At 35.0% G+C, this 17,797-nt stretch overlaps 1 long non-coding RNA gene across 1 annotated transcript; it reads right to left on the reverse strand.

Annotated features, from left to right (window-relative positions):
• Window positions 1-5,802: 5,802 nt before the first annotated feature.
• On the reverse strand, window positions 5,803-16,513 carry LOC112473646. The gene is made up of 3 exons (XR_003044090.1): window positions 16,391-16,513; window positions 8,142-8,323; window positions 5,803-5,976 (listed from the first exon to the last, which is right to left on the reverse strand). It is a non-coding gene; the product is annotated as an uncharacterized LOC112473646 (long non-coding RNA).
• Window positions 16,514-17,797: the final 1,284 nt, after the last annotated feature.

A 17,797-nucleotide genomic window follows, 5' to 3' on the forward strand; every position in this document is an offset into this window, starting at 1 on the left:
ACTCTAGAAAGCCTTAGTTGAAAATGTGAGAAATTTTGCTAAAGCATTGTGGATATTTAATTCACTGAAGATGCATTTTAAAGATTCGATTATGATTTATATATATAGCTAGGTACTTTAGGGGATACAAAGATGAATAAGTTAGGACTCAAGTTTAGATGCTTTACAGTTTAGTGAGACACGTAGATATATAGCTAAGCCCAGAACAGGTACTGTGATAAGTACCACACCAGTTGAGAGTGGGGAAATGAACATTTTAATTTATATAAGGAATCGAAGACAGTTTTTTGGGAGAAGTAGTATTTGAGTTAACTCTTGAGGTATTGATAGGAATTCAATAAGAAGAATTGATGAAAGGTGCAAGGAGAGAGAAAGATGTGGTATAGTTATTGGATACATGACTTAATTAAAATAGCCACTCTGTTTCCATGCCCTTTGCCCATTAACTCTGTAATTCTTTTCCATTCTGGCTCTGGTCTCAGCAAATGACTTTCTTATGCCACTGAGATGCTAAAAAATTTGGTGGAAGTAGAGGCTCATAAAAAGGCAAGTCCCCAAACTAGAGTGTGTTTGGCTTTATTCCAATGTAGTCGCTCAAATCAAATTCATGGAAAACTTATAGCATTTTTTTAAGGAATCTGTCTAGGGTAAAGAGCCAGGATCCTAAACTACACTTAAAGGGACAGACAGGTAAATTTTTATTAAGGCCTTTGGGACTCCAACTTTATAAAGGCAGGAAACAAACTGAGAAAATTTCCCAAAAGGCATATTCTCTAATATTATTTTAAGAAGTAGTTAAAGATCATGAAAAGAGAATAGTTCACAGAAGTCAAGGCTAAGACAGCAGAACTCGGCCAATAAAGGAACAATATTTCCCTTAGAGGATATGAGGAACCTGGCAACATGTGCTTCATTGTCTTCAGATAGCTATGAATAAGTGACTGCCCCTCGCTTCCTAATCTTTCACTTTGTGAATGGTGGTGACGATTGTGGATGTTTTGCCTCTGTCTCACCACTGTCTTTTGGGTGATAAGGGAAAGGATTGCTTATATTTGTTCATAATTTTCTGAATCAAAAAAAAAAAAAAGCCAAAGCTGAGGACCTTTATGTAGACCTGACATAAATCACAAGCCCCTGGACTTTGATAGCGGTGCTCTGATGAGATAGGACTCAGAGGGGTCTTGGGTATGGGTGAGGATATTTTGCACATGGAAGGCCAGAGAAGAAGGACCGAAGTAGATTGATGGCATTAAGAACTCTAATTATTTGTCTCCCCACATCCATGCTCTTTATTCTATAACTTTACTCTGTGATCTCCACTCTGACTTTGGGCTCCACCATGTGATATGCTTTAGCCAATGGGATGTTAGTAGCACAATGCTATCAGCAGCTTGAAAATCATAAAATAGAGATAAGTCACCTTAGCCAAGGCTATCCTAGACAAGTCAAATACAGACAATCTAGATGCATGAGTGAACTCAGCTGAGACCAGAGATCAGAACTGCCTATCCATGTTCAGCCCAGATCACTAACTTGCAGACTCGAGAGCAATAGTAAATGACTGTTATTTTAAGCCACAAAATTATGAGAATCATCAAAGGAGATAAGGAACATATGCCTGTAGTCTGTTTAAAGACATAATAATAAAAATTAAATAATAATATTGAATAGTATTCTATGTTAAGTAACAGTCTCAGTTGCCTTATATGTACTTATCATTTCTTATAATCCTTACAACAACTTTTAAATAAGTAAATGTTAGTTTGTTAATGAAGAAAATGAGACAAAGTTTAAATAATTTCCTTGGAGAGTTCACATAACTGAGAAGTGGCAGATACAGTGAGAATACTAGAAGAAGACATAGTTGGTACAGTGGGAAATATGAGCATGGATCTATGACTCACATTGAATTTTGGAGTCAGCAACAATGTCCATTGGATCACAGTTTTAATTTAACAGTGTAGGAAAGGTCGAGATTGTATATTGAATTGGTGAAGAGCAATATAAAAGAAAGGCAAAGGATTAAGACCTGGAGTAAAGAGCACTAAGAATTGGAGAGCAAAAAAGAACTGGAGAGAGTAAAACATCATCATTAATGGTAAGAGAAGAGGACAAGAATATTTAAAAAATGATGGAGGAAATAAATGGAAGAAAGGGGAAGTGGGCGACAGTGTTTCATGACCCAGAGAAACTAGAGCAACTTAAAAACTGGTTAGTTTCCATTGGTTTCTATAGTTTTAAGAGAATGATAGAGGCAAAGCTGTAGTACATTCAAAAGGGAGTGGTAAATCCAAAAATTAAAGATATGATTGTGGTCTATTCCTTCTTATCTAAGAAGGAAATGGAAAAATAAAAAGAAATAAAAATAAAGTTTTTATTATTGAGAATAAATAGAAAAATATATAGAAAACACATAAAAGAGTGATGATTAACGCTATTGAATCACTTCAAAAGTAGGAAGGAATGTGATCAAGCGTAGACTGGAAGAATTTGTCTTGAATAAGTGAATAACAATCTCTTTCACAAAGGAAAATGAAAAGTAGAGTTGATTGCCATACATGCAAATAAATATGTATATTGGTAGTTTGGAAGGTAAGGAATTTTATGACAGGTATGTCTCGTGGTCTCAGTGAAGTGAAAGATGTTTTCCTTTGCTAAAAATGAGAGCCATCGAGGGTAGATAGAGTGTTTTAGGAAGATAGATATGGAAAAAGAGTTTAGAAAACTTAAAATTATTAATTAAAGTCCCAATTGTGTACAGAGAGTATGAATGTGTATGACACTAAAATGCACAATTGTATGTGCATTAGATACAGAATCAAAAACGATTAATTCAGGATTTAGGAGTGGTTGGGAAGGAGTAACTTAAGGTGAGAGACATGAGGCAGAAGAAGTTGCAAGTGAGATAATGGTAAAGTAGTCTATCTTGAGTCTAGGCTCATATCGAGAAGAATCTGAAGGAAATTTCTAGAAAACACAAATCCCTACCCACCCCCAGTGGACTCAGGTCACATTGGATTTCTCTGTTCCTTTAAAGCATCAAGTATATTCTCAGTCTAGGCCTTGTTCCAGTTATTTCCTCTACCTAGAGCAGCCTTCCTGAGCTCTTTACCTGCTGATTCTTTCTTGTTATTCAAATTTCAGCTCAAATGTCACCTGCTTATGGAGGCTACCTCTGTGAACTTTATCCCAATTGCTTCATTAACTCTCTTCTGATTTATTTGAAAAGTTCATTTTTAATTCTCCAAAGTTCAACGATGCATTATAGTATACATACTGAAGGTAAATGTTGCAGAAGGGATGTAACTTTATCTCTTAGTGATGCACGCATACTTAAGTTTCTAAATAAGCAATGCACTAAGTCTTGCAGTTCATCAGCCTGGAAAATGAAAAAAAATAAAATAAAACAAGGAAAAACAAAATCAAAATATGATAAATATGCATAGCCTTAAAAAATCTTATTACTGCTCTTATGTTCAGAAAAGAAATGGTATTGAACCAAATGGCAATAACATCGTGACTCTTAATTTCCTAAAACATGTTTCTGAAAATCAATTGATTTAGAATTTCAAACTTTACTTTTTAGCAAATAGTCAAAATAGTAATAAAGATTATACAATTTTAGAATCTTCTTAGCAAAATACAAGTGACCAATATTATACAACGGCACTAACATATAATGAAGGAAAGTAGATTCTTCTTTGAGTCTTAAAACATGAGACCCCTGCTGTTCTCTTATATTTGCTGTTTGGTAATCATCAAACCTAGGTAGACTCCTGTAAAAGTGATTGTTTCCTAAATAGAATGAGAATGCGATAAACATATTTCTTTGATTTGAATAATCAATAAGAATAAAATAGGAGCAAGATTAAAGATCTTGCCTGTATTCTAACAGTTCCACAGATGTTACAGACTCCTTTTTTCAATAATCCAGCTGTTTACAAATATAGTCTGCCTGGCTTTACATGAGCCACATTTGTAGTGCAGTGGAGAAATTTTTAATTAAAAAAAAAAAGTGTTTTCACCTTGCAAAGATGCAACCTTTGTGTAGTTCGGATTAATAGCAGTGTAGTAAATTTGTGTCCATCCCAGGGCCAAGCTTCCATTCTTGTCATGGCAGTGCTAGACCGTCTACAACACACACTCAGAATGCCTGGGGGAACTGTGACCTGCGCTAATGAATTGTGGAAAGATAATTTCCTCTGCCTATTTTTCCTTTTAAACAAATTGCAACCTCATATTTCAACCAAATGACCTTTCTAAAACTCCACAGTGTCTAATTATAAAAGAACGAGAGGGCATTTACTATTAACAGAAATGAGATTAAGTTTTGCCATAACCTTGGGAGGCAGCATAGCCAATGATGTTTATAATCCGGGGTGATTGGAAGGCGGGGGGGCCTCCTCCAAAGGCTATTGCAGATTCCTCCTGGCGCCATGCTGCTGAGCTCAGTCTGTTCAATGCCACAAAGTCAGCAGCTTAAAATCCCCTGTCTAGGTTTATGTTGCTAATAATATTCAATTTAGTACTGTCGGAAGGGAGGAGGGAGGAGGGAAGCAAAGAGGGGAAGAGAGGGGGATAAAATGACAATATGAGAAAATAGAAATAAGGAAAGGTAAGAGAATAAATGAAGTATAAACATTCATTCCCAAAATATGTATTAAGAACCTACTATTTATGAGGCGCGAGGCTCTGGGTTACCAGAGTGCAGAATGAAAGAGACATGCATAGTTCCTGACTTGGCCATGTTTCCAGTCAAGTTGAAAAGACAAACCAAAAGAAAAGAAATAAGTAAATAATAACATAATCACACTTGTGAAGTGTTCTAAGGAAAATGAATAGGATGCAGAGATAGATAATACTAAGAAATTCTCAAAATAACAAAATGACTTTTAGATTTAAGTTGAAGGATGAGAAGGATCCAGGCAGTCCAACATCATAGAAAACAAGAAAAAGAAACAGTGTGAGTGAAGTCTTGAAATATGAAGAAGATAAGCACATATGTTAATGGTGCATAAAATGCTAATGGGACTGAGGATTAAAGCAGTAAGGGGAGTCAGAGGGGGTGCCGAAGATTCTAAGTGGTGGAATTCCTTCAGTGTTTTGAGTACATGACCTGTCTGATTTGTATTTTATGGGGAGTAAATGGATTGGAGATGGACAAAATTGGAGGGATAGAGATCAGTAAGATAATTGCAACAGCGCAAGCAAGAGATGGTGGTAGCAGTGGAGGTGCAGAGTGAAAGAGACACAGAGAGACTGGCAAATACTTTAGAGGCAAACCGTAGTAGACTTACTGATGGATTGGATGTGGGCAAGTCTGAATATTTAGAGAAATCTAAATATTTGGAGAAATATGAATGTTTGGAGAAATTGAAGATGTTTCCCAGGTTTCTGACTTGAGCAACTTGGTCGATGAATATAAATATGTCAGGTAGGCTATTGTAGGTTCTAAAGCTTTGGAAAAGGACCAATGTGGTATGTTAGTTGGGATTCTTCAGAGAAATAAAACCAATAGGATAGCTATCTATCCATCTATATCTATCTATATCTATATCTATATCTATATCTATATCTATATCTATATCTATATCTATATCTATATCTATAGATATATCTATACCTGTATTTATCTATATCTATTTATATCTATATCTATATCTATCTATATCTATATATCTATATCATCTATATCTATATCATCTCTATCTCTATCTCTATCTATACTATCTATATCTATATCAAGAAAGAGAGAGAGAAGGAGAGAAGAAAGATATTTATTATAAGGTATTGGCTCAGAAGATTATGGAGGCTGTCACATCTCAAGATCTGCAGTTGGCATACTGAACCCAGGAGAGCCACTCTAGACTTTTAGTCCCAGTCCGAAGGCCTGAGAACCAGGAGAGTTGATGGTGCACTTCATTCTGAAAGCCAGCAGGCTCAAGGCCCGAGGTGAACCGATGTTTCAGTTTGAGTCTAAAAACAGAAAAACAGAGATTTCTCAATTTGAAGGCAGTCAGAAATTGTCTCTAATTTAGCTTTTTGTTCTATGCAGAACCTCAATTGATTGGATGAGAATCTCACACTGAAGACAATCTGTTTTATCTCATCTATCAAATTTGATCAAATGCTAATCTCATCCAGAAATGACCTCATAGACACACCCAGAATAACATTTGATCAAATATCTGGGTACCTATTGGCTTAGTGAAATTGACACATAAAGTAACCGTCACAGCTAGAAATGGAATTTTGAGAGCTATAAGCATAGAGGCAGTATTTAGGCTGTGGAGATGGACGAGTTTGCTTAAGGAAATAATATAGAGAGAGAGCAAAGCAGAGAGCCTAGGACTAGTCCCTAAGGAACTGCACATTTTTAAAGTTGGAAGAAGTAGGAGGAACCAGAAAAGGAGACCAAGAAGTAATGTCCTGGTTCCAGAAAAACCTGAAGAAAGGGTACTACACATGCCAAGAGAACCACCATTAGCTCCTCATTTCCTACTCAATGAAATTCAAATTTTTGAACCATTATTTTTTCAGATTATCCATGAACTTTCAGTCTTTTCTCCCTTTTCTACTATTGCTGTGCTCCAGATGACATTTTCCCCAGTGTGAGTGTACATTTAACCTTATTTTACTTTTCCTATGGTATATAATCTTTAAAAATTATGTGCAGGCATCTTATTCCTATCGGAAGTTCAGCTTTTTGAAAATTCAGATTTTTTTTTATTAGACTACACCCTTTGTATATGGTGATGGCTGCAGTCAATGGATACCATCTTCGAAGAGATTACTTGTGCTACGATTTTGAGGAACCTAAAAATAGCATTTTCCAGACAACTTCCTGCTGGTTCCGTCTATAAGTTCGATTTTTGCCAAATAGAAGCAATAGCTTGACAACTGGGAAGTGTCAGTGAAGTTCAGGCTGTCTTCCTGTTCTTTTTTCTTTTGGCAAAGAGAGCTGTAATGTTAAACACAATAGTGGTGGCTGAACAGGCATTCCAACATCTAGACACATGCTCTGTGGATGTTGCATGGCAGTGACAGCAGTCGAGGCTCTTGATCTCCAGAACATGACTATAACCACAGGGCTGTGTCTTTAATGATATTTTAGCAATGTCCATCTGACTTCTCTGACATTCCAACAGTTTTGTAAAAACTTAATTGCCTTTATTAAATCAATTTTTGCTCCAAATACCCAGAGATATTTCTGTTTCATTCATTAAACTTTAACTAAGGGACACATGGTAAGGATTCAATTATAGAATGCTTGAAGGAATAAATAAAATAAGAGGCCAATTATGACATTGCTGTGATATTAGCTACAATGAATTCTTAGTCTCTTCTACTAGGCTCTAGGATGCTCTAAAATTCAAAGGTGAGAAATGGAGTCCAGATAATGAGACAAAGGCAAAGGAGCAAAGAGGAGCAGAACCTTAATGAGAGCTTATCTGGGGAGTCCACATTGGGTAGGCCAACGAATATATCCACAGTGAGCTAAGAAAGGTTAATTCCCAAGAAAGAAGGACAAAGGAACTTATATCAAAAACTACTTTTAGAATATTTTCAATGCTCAAATAAAAGGAGTTGAAATGCTATGTATATTTTTCTCACATAACAAGAGCCTGAGCATTGAACATCTCAGATCTGGCTTAGAGGCTACACATCATTGGGCCCTAGCATTTTCCCTATTTTGCCTAGCTTTTTGCAGTGATAGCCTTCTTCATTGTAGTAAGACAGCTGTGACAGCTTTAAGCATCATGTCCTCAAACTACAAAGAATAAAAGCAAGAAAGAGAGGCTAAGACTTTCTTTATGCCACTCTCTTTTTATACCAAGAAGAAAAATCCTTTCCAGACCCTGTTGCCTACTTGCTCATGCCAACTTCAAGAAGGTTGAGCATCATCTGTTCTTATATAGAGAGAAATTCAGTGTTATAGGCTGAATAGTGGCCCCTAAAAATTTATAGGTTGAAATCTTAACCCCTAGTACCTCAGAATGTGCTCTATTTGGAAGTTGCATTGTTATAGATATAATTAGTAGGGTAAGATGAGGTCTCTCTGCAGTAGGGTGGGGTCCTAATCCAATATGACTGCTGTTCTTATAAAAAGAACACTATGTGAAGATCGTAGATTAAGTTACCATAGCCAATGAACTCCGGAACCTCAGAGGATGCCTGTGATAGATCCTTCATTAATGCCTTCGGGGGAGGAGGTATGGCTGTGCTGCCACCTTGATTTCAGACTTCTGACCTTCAGAACTGTGAAACAATATGTGTCTGTGGTTCTAAGCCATCCGGTTTGTGGTACTTTGTTGCAGCAGCTCTAGAAAATAAATACATTCAGTACGATAAAAACGACATAGTTTTACTGAAATGTAATTAGTGATGTTTCCTCCAACTTAGATAATTAGTACAGAAAACAGATCTATAGTCAATAATACTTTTAAAGAATTCCGAAATATAAGGCAGAGTCAGCAAAAACCAGGGAACGTGTTTAACAATTTTTCTATGGATTTTTTTAAAATAGATTTTTAGTTCCAATTATAATCTTTATGGGGATAATTCTATTTTATGTAGTTATTCTGATGTTTATTAATTGTCCTTGAGAATGAGGCCTGACAATACCATGTACTTTATCTTCTTTGTATTGACAGTACACATGGAGGCAGAACATTTTGCTGAAGTTAAGAGATGTAAAAGATAAGGAACATTCATGCAGAATTTTTCGGAGAACTATAAATGATGGAACTATGAATTCAATTATGTGGTAAATCCAGATTAACACTTACTTAAATTTAGCAGCACATCTTATTTTTTCATTTCTAAAGGAGAAATTAGAAGAGACACAAAATTGATTAAGCAAAAACTGAGTAATTAAAACTGTTGTATTACAATGGCAAAATATATGATAAGATCTGGAAGTTTTCATGCCATCTTTTTTGGAAATCTAGAAAATATGTTATCTGTACTTAATATCAGAATAAAACGTAATGTCACCCAAGGAATTTATGATGAGAGTGTTTGTTGGCTTAAAAATAAATAACAAGTTTCTAAGTTTCAACCAAGTAACAAAACTTACGTGAAGGATTCACTCATAAAAAAAAAAAAATCCACAGAAAATACACACATATTAGAAATCTACTAGTACATTTGAATGGAAAAGTCCTAGAAGACCAAAGCCAAAAAACCTTTGCTGTGGCAAAGAAAATGTTAAGTAATTCTGAGTAAAATAAAAACACAGTGCCGGATTTAAACAAGTTACAGTAAAGGCCTTTCATTGAACTTCCATACTTTCCTTTATGTGAGAGGAATATTATTAAGACAGTTTTTTGTAGCTATTCAACTTATTCACTTTATTGTCTTAATTTTTTTTCCCATCAGCTTAAATTCTGGATAGGCACAATAATAAAAGTAAAATGAAACAAGACTAAATTCACTTGAAGCTAATTTCAACTCTACAGTTTTTAACCTTCTACAAAGAGAAACTGGTGGCCGTAATTGCTAATAGGTGACCAGACAAGCTTGGATGTTTAATTCACACCCATGGCTCTGGCATTTCCCTGTAAGTCACAAAGAATTGTGGCTCTCAGGTGATTTGTCGCAAGTGACCTATGAAGGTCTTTTCCACCAGTATAAGAAACAAACTCATTCTTTCCAGCTCAGACATTGAATTCTGTGATGCATGGCACTGATTTCAAATCGAGTTCTTTAAACACCTAGTGGTTAGAACAGGATCAAGGAACATTAGACCTACTTAAAAGAGAGGTCTCTAAAAATGAACATTTTTGTTTAGATCACAACAGACTTGAGAAAAACAACAAACAATACAATAAAACAAAATGTGGTTGCAATGAAACAATTTATTTAGAAATCTATTTGCTGACCCCTGGCTTCTACCCACTAGCTGGCATTTAACCTTTTTTTACAAAATGCATTTTGGCTGTATATGGATAAAAAGACCAAGCTATAAACAACAACAATAATAATGATAATAATAAGAAGAAGAATAAGGATAATAAGAATAATAATAAAAATAGTTCAAACTTTGCAAGCAAATTACTAAAAAGTAAAATCTTAGAAATGGAAAGGGACCTCATAGATCCTTTAGTGCTCATGAATAGATTCCCCAGACACTCTCCTTAAGCGTTTCCTCCAGCCTCTGCTTGCAAACATTCAGTGAGAAGGAACTCACCATCATAAAAAGCAGCCTTCTGAATTTGGGGGCAACTATCATTGTAAGAAATGTCTTTTCAATATTTACTCTAAATGACCACTTATATTTTCCTTCTACTGATCTAAGTTCAAACTTCTTGTCTCCAAAAAAAATCTGATTCCTCATAAAGATAACTGACCTTCCAATATGTGAACTATCGGTAATCTTTTACAAGAGAAATATGCATTCGTTTCAAGATACTTCATTCTCATTTTTCTGAGCTTTTATCATACTTGGTTTGTCAACTTTCTTCTGAATGTCTGATCTGGCAGAATGTTCAAGATACAGAGTGAGGTCTTCTTGGTTGGGGATATCACATTTTGATTAATGCATCTGAGGCCCACGTTGACTTCAGTGGTGACTCAATCACCCTGCTGACTCACATTAATCTTATACTTGGCGAAAATGCCTCTAACATTTTAACCCAATTTATTGTTCAGCCTTGCCTCTCCCTTACTTCTTTGAACCATATGCTTTCTGACCCAAGCGCAGGATATCACATTTATCTTTATTAAATGTCATCTTCTTAGACTCAACCTACTGTTTTAATCTGTCAAGATGCTTTCGATTCCTGATTCTGTCATCCCCTGTATTAGTTATCTCCCTGAGCTTGTTGTCAGCCACAGATTTGATAACAGGCCTTCTTTGTCCTCATCCAAGTAAATGACTTGGAATGAGGACAATGGCTTGCTAAGGAAAGCAAGTGCAATGCTGTGCTGGCTGTCCTCCAAGTTGTGAATGCTGTGTGCATTTGAATTTCATTCAACCAGTTAAAAACCTACTCAACCACATTAACATTTCATACATGACTCTATCTCATATGTGAAGATATTTTGAATCTGGTCCCTACCGTCTTTCTTGTCATTATCTGGTCCTTTATTCCCAGCACTCGTTGCGTTCCAGTCAGACTAGCGATATTTGCTGTCCTTTATGGATACTGGGCTCTTTTCCCATCTCAGAACTTTTCTAATTTTTGTTCCCTTTACTTGAATTACTCTTCTATGAGATATTTGCATAACTGGTTCCTTGTCATTCAGACCTTAGCTCAAAAATTACCTCTTGAAGCAATGTTTCTCTACCTCTAATTCTCAACTATTGGCATTTGGGACTGGATAATTCTTGTGGGTGGCTGTTTCCCTCATTAATGTTTCATTATTCTTATTGCGCAAGTCTTGTATTTCTTTATTCAGTATATTCTAAAATGTGTTATTATTTTGATACTATTTTGAGTGGAATTATTTCCTTTTAAACAATTTCAAACATAATTATTTAAAATACTTTCTTTTAAACATCAATCTTTCTTACTGAACCTCTTCAATTTTGATTGTATTGTTAATCAAATAAAATCGGATGCAGATCTTTTTAAAAAAACTTTCTATCAAATAAAATCTGCCTGTGTATTTGTTGGATTTAAGACTGCTTTAGGCATTTCACCTGGGTATTACATTAAATACAAATAAATGCTCTCATTTTGCTTAAATGAATTTCTATTCTCCTTCCACTAATATAATTCCTAAAACAGAAATGCTATAAAATCACACTTTATAATTCTGTTCTCCCATCTCCAAGTAATACAGTGAGAAATCAAATTAAAATGCCTGGCAAGTATTCTTACAAAACAAAAACAGAAGAAAAGAAGGGCAAAGATAATTTTTCTCTCATCTGATCTGGGACTGAATAGGCAAAGTAGAAAAAAGTGCCACGAATCAACTGCATATACATGAACCTCCTGTCTGTTTTGGCATGAGAGTCAATATAAGTGATTTTCCCCTCTTTTCTACTAATTTACTCCCTCCCTGAATCACTCAGTGGCCTCCTTGCAACAGCAAAATAAGACTGAGGCTGTGGAGTTTTCCATAGCTGCAATAAATGAACTTACCCCACCTCTATTTCTCATCACTGGGTTATTACTCTCTCTAAAGCATACAAGGCAGGGACCCTGTCTTGTTCAATTTTATATTCTGCATGGCTTTCATTTTAATTATGGATTAATAAAACAGGTATAGACAAATGTGTCCCATTTGCTTTTATTTTCCTTTGTTTTAGCTTATAAACTATTAACGAGCTTCAGTCAGCAACAAGCAAAATATACAAATATCAAGATAATAACAATTCTCTGCTTGAATCTTACAAATGAGTAAAATAAGTCAAGAAGAAAGCTATAGCCAGCATGTGACAATCTGTCTAAACAATTGATAATAACTTATTAGAGTTTAGATATAAATGTTAATGAAAATGGTTCAGATTTACAAAGAATCTTCCCCAGGTATTGAAGTACAGATTGGGTTATAGGCATTAGTGGACACCTGTGTAAGATAAATTGCCAGCCCAAATTCACTGAGACCCACACAACCATACAACTAAACAAACAAACTTTACCTTTAGCAATTTGACATTAAATTTTATTTATCTGGAATCCAGGCTCTGTGTTCTGCCAGTGTAGTTCATAAGCAGAATTTTATTGCAGCTACTTTTATGCTATGGCAGTTTGCTTCAGTCTTTGAATATAATCACTTTGTTTAAAAAAATCGTAAGTAAATAAATATGTACACATGTATGCATATACTCATATATAATAAATTAATATCAATTAAAAGAGGGACATGCTTTGCCTCCTGAGAGAGCCTATTGCATGAGCAGTATGCATGTTAGTATACAAAGTTTTTAGAAGTTCTGCATTAAAAAGAACAGTCAAACACGGTTTGACTCATCATTTTATCAAATTATTTGACCATGGGTAATTTTATTCAAGTGACTCATATTAATGTTTGTGTTTCACGAATAACGGCTTCTGGAACATTAACGTGGAGCCATAGTGATAAGTTAAAGAAGAAGGCTGTGTAACCTTCCATGTAGTATTACAGCCTTTGCCAGAAGAACAAAACTATCATTATACAGATTTCAAAATGATTATCTTTAGCTAGAGTTACTTCCTTATTATTGCTATTTAATTTTTCTATATATCTTCTTTTAAAATAAAACTATATTTATAGTATAGATATAATAAGAAAAAATCAAAAGATGTTACAATCAAGAAGGAATAACCTAGAATTTATATCTATACCTCCTTTAGAATATCAGGAATTGTACATTTCATGCCAATTTTTTATATACTACTTGTTTTAAAAATGAGATCCATTTTAATTCAGTACTCATCATTATGATGTATATATAAGAAATGTATTTTTTGGTTTTCATCCACAGTTCCAGGCACATAGCTCCTAAAGCCCTTATAATTTTCTATATGAGAGCTGTAGGGACATCTTCAGTTATAATATTTAGTTTTGCCTTCAATTCCTGAAATTTCCTGAAATTCGGAGTGATAAAGGTAAAGAGAGTTTATTCCGTTAGTCATAACAAGTTCCTTTCGACCACACATGAATTTATATTAATGAGGTGATTTTTGGATAATCTTTAAGGATAGAGATTGATTGACAAGTGAACCAAAGCCATGATCAGGGGTCGAAACTTCCAACCCCACCCTCAACGTCCCAGGAAGGGAGAGGGGCTGGAGATTGACTTAATCTCCAACAGTCGGTGATTTAATCAACCATGCCTACACAGTGAAGCTTCCATAAAAACCCCAAAAAGATGGGGTCTGGAGAGCTTTTGGGTTGATGAACAAGAAAGTACCCAAATACCAGGAGAATGATATACCCCAAACTCCAGAGGCACAGAAGCTCCTGTGCTTGGCACCCTTCCAGATCTTGTTCTATGAACTCTTCATCTGGCTAGTCATTTGTATATTTCAATAGTCTCTATAATAAACCACTAACCGAAGAAGTAAATTTTTTTTCTGAATTCTATGAGGCACTATAGCAAATTAATCAACCCCAAGCCGGTAGTCATGGGAACTCCCAATTTATAGCCAGTTATCAATAACACAGGTGATAACTTGGACTTGCAATCGGGGGCAGTCTTATAGGACTGAGCTCTTAACCTGTGGGGTCTAATGTTGACTACAGGTAGAAAGTGTCAGAATTGAGTTAAATCGTAGAAGACACTACTGGTGTCACAGAATTGCCTGGTATGGGGGAAAAAACCTCCACACATCTGGTGTCAGAACTGAAATATTAAGAATAGAAAAGCCAAACAAGAGTATTTTTTTCTTTAAAAATCATTGATAAAAATGATTACAAAATTTAAAAGATTTTCTACTAACTACACATTTAGACCTATCTGAAGTTTTAATCCAGTACGTTCTCTTAAAACAGAATGAGGAAAGCTCCCATTCCATGTATGAGCACTGTGTAGCATCTAGAGAATTCCATGAGTAGTGTAGATGTTTACTTCCTTCCACCCTTTCGTTCTACGGTGTCATGTCAAAGGGATTGCTCTAACAAAACTTCAGGAGTTGGTTGTGGAAAAGTCATTGGAGCTGGAGGGAGGAGATGAATGTTTTGGTCACAGGTTTGTAACCCGTGAGCAATGTACTCTGGTCAGATTATTCATTCTCCAGGTGACACATATGGTAGTTTAAATGACAAAAGAAGCATGGCTGCAGAGAACATTCTTATATTTTGGTAGCATCCTCAGGGATGCATACTAGAGCCAGAGGCCTCAGTAACACAAGATAGGGACTCAAAGTATCATTATATCAGTTAAGGAGTGAATGATGGGTGTTCTGTAAAATGAGTTTCCATTCCTAGATGGAACATTCAAATATATGTTTGACCAGAGTACTTCCTCAATACCGAAATTACATGTAAAGGAACGGACTCCTATTCCCAGGAGTGGTTGATGGTCTTTACAACACCGTACTAGCATTTCTCAAGAATGGTTTTTGAGTGAAGCGGACATGTGCTGGAAACTTTTTGTGACGGTTTTATTTCATTTCTTGAGTAACATATGTAACTCAAATTATGTTACCTGACATTCCTAATTTGGAACAAATAAATCCCTTCAGTCAAGTACTCATCAGGGTTCTAGCAAAATGAGATGACCACCAAAAAGAGCAATGCAGGACAAGGATGGAAGGGGTTGTGATCAAATCGATAATGTCATGTCATGAGAAAAAAATCATGGAATTATGAAACAATTCTCCACAGTTGAGGAAAAGTGAAATCAAGTCATTTCAAAGCTGACATAGTTATTTTTACGATCAAAGCATTTATAATTTATTTGTGAGATGAGGGGGATACAATCCTTATAGATTTTAAAACATCATAATGAGCTGAATTCTGAAAGAAAGATATACTTCACACCACTAGCGAAAAACCGAAAATAATATTACCTTTAAAGAGTGCCAAAGTAGGAAACATAAGAAGAATCAAATTTAATTTAGGTAAAATCAGGATATCAATGTCATAAATTCACTGAGACAGCCTGGATGAGGCAAACTTTTGAAGGTGAAGTGGATGTTACTTAATGATGCATTCCTGTGTATAAAGGGAGGAGGAGGCAGAAGAAGAGTGGGTGGTAAGGGTGGGTCTGGGCAGGCTGCCACAGTGGACAGGGTCCAGACTCGAGGCATCTTGGGAGAGGACTGTGTTACAAACGTCATGGTTTTTTCCAGCAGTAATTCCAAAATTTACATAACACTTTGCATTAGAATATATTATACTCAATCCATATATATACTTCTAGTATTGAAATGTTAATAAAGAAATAAATCACAACTATCATAAAAAGAGAAAGAGACCTAAAGAACTATTAACACGCACATACAATTGACGTTTAATAATTTCATCTGCCTAGAGAGAAATTGAAACAGAACCTTATATAAGAACTAAATCAAGCCACATTGACTTTCAAAAAAGGATTTTCCCCCACAAGCCAGACTGTGTATAGTAAATTGAAAGCAGTATATAATTTTCATTCAAATACTGGCACAATTGAGAAATTTCACAAAACATAGTTGAATAAGTCATTTTGACATCTGCATCGAGATCTGAATAAGTCTACAGGCCCAATTCATTATGTTTTCTTAGGAGATGAGAATTATTTGAGAGATGGAGCTCATTGGTTCACACAAGATCCGATGTGGCACATTTGGATTCTGCGGGGAAGGTTTACTTCATTTTATTTAAAATTTAAGAGAAGTGTAGCATTCAGCAGTCCCTTACATTTGCTCTAAATTTTTAGTTGTATTTTTTAATAACTATTAATTTTATTAGAAAAACACTGGTTAACAAGCACAAAATAAAGGATACAGATGTAGTGTAAAAATGTACATACCTGAAATTTATGCAACATTGGTGACTTGTATCTTAACCTGTGAAACCTATGTACACTGAGGCTTTAAAAAGAATTCTCCTTTTGGCTCAAGGTGCTCATCAGCCATCTGGAACTGCTTCCCAAGCTTCATCCATTATGCAAATAATATTTAGTATTCGTCATGTTTCATCTACTGGTACTAATACATTCATGTTGGATGTTACAGCAGAAGCCCCTGAGAAGGCATTGCCTTTTCATTAGTCATTGGCTTGAGCTCACAGCTCATTACTTTTAATGGCCCTGTGGCGCTTAAGGTCACCGGGCTCCTAAGTGCTGCTGCCTAGAGCGTTACCAATAAAACCAATAAAAACAATTTTCTCTATTTAAGAGAAGCAGTTTTCCTATTTAATTCTTTTCTTCCTTTTATTTCACCTTTTTTTTTTTGGTCACCGTGGAATTACCATCACTTGAAAATAGATAATGACTATTTGAACAAGTGGAACTGTTTTTCAGAAATTTAAGTAAACAGAAGTATTTCTGAAAAGGGTTTAAAAAAGAAAATGCGTGTGTGTGTGTGTGTGTGTGTGTGTGTGTAGCCAATGGACTTTTTATAATATTTTTCAATTATCCCTCGTTAAAGTGTCCTTCCTTCCAACAGAATAAGTGCTTAAAGCAATAAAGCTTTAAACCCTAGTGAAACACAGCTCTGTTTATTCCACTTTCTAGTCGTGTGAGTATAAACGAGTTACTTAATCTCTCTGTGCCTCAGTTTTTCCTTCTCTAAAATAGAAATAATAAAAGAAATTATCTCATAGGCTTGTAGTGAGAATTAAATGAAATAATATTAAATGATTAAACACTCAGGTACATAATATGTGTCAAGTTGTTAAAGCAAATTGCAATAAAAATCTACAAATTTTGAAATAATTTTAAAAACATAACTGAATAAAAGTTCAAGCCATTATCTATATAAAGTTGTTAAAAATTAAATGAGAAAGACAGCTCTACTTAATTCTAATAAGCATAAATATTAATAGAATATTGAATTTTTAAAGAAAAATATCTTAAAATTTATACAAAATTTAATTAGGAAGCCTTATTAGATTTAGACTAATAATTATGAAATAACTGTATATATTTTAAAAGCACCCCCTAAAAAGACACCAGATGTGGACAACAGTAGAGGCAATCCATTCCAAAAAAGTAAGGAACAGAAAATTCCAGCAAACACTCTCAAAGTCTTAATATGTGTGTATATTTATGTGTGTACGTTTATAATTTTTAAATTCCTATAACAAATTAGCAAAGTGAATCCAGCACAATATTAAGATATCATTATGAATGTGCGTATGTATATGTGTGTGTGTGTGAGTACATATATATTTTCCAGGAATGCAGTAATGCTCCAGTAATGAGAAAACAGTAACA

Source organism: Pteropus alecto, unplaced genomic scaffold (assembly GCF_000325575.1).
Source record: "Pteropus alecto unplaced genomic scaffold, ASM32557v1 scaffold8, whole genome shotgun sequence".
Taxonomy (NCBI): Eukaryota; Metazoa; Chordata; class Mammalia; order Chiroptera; family Pteropodidae; genus Pteropus; species Pteropus alecto.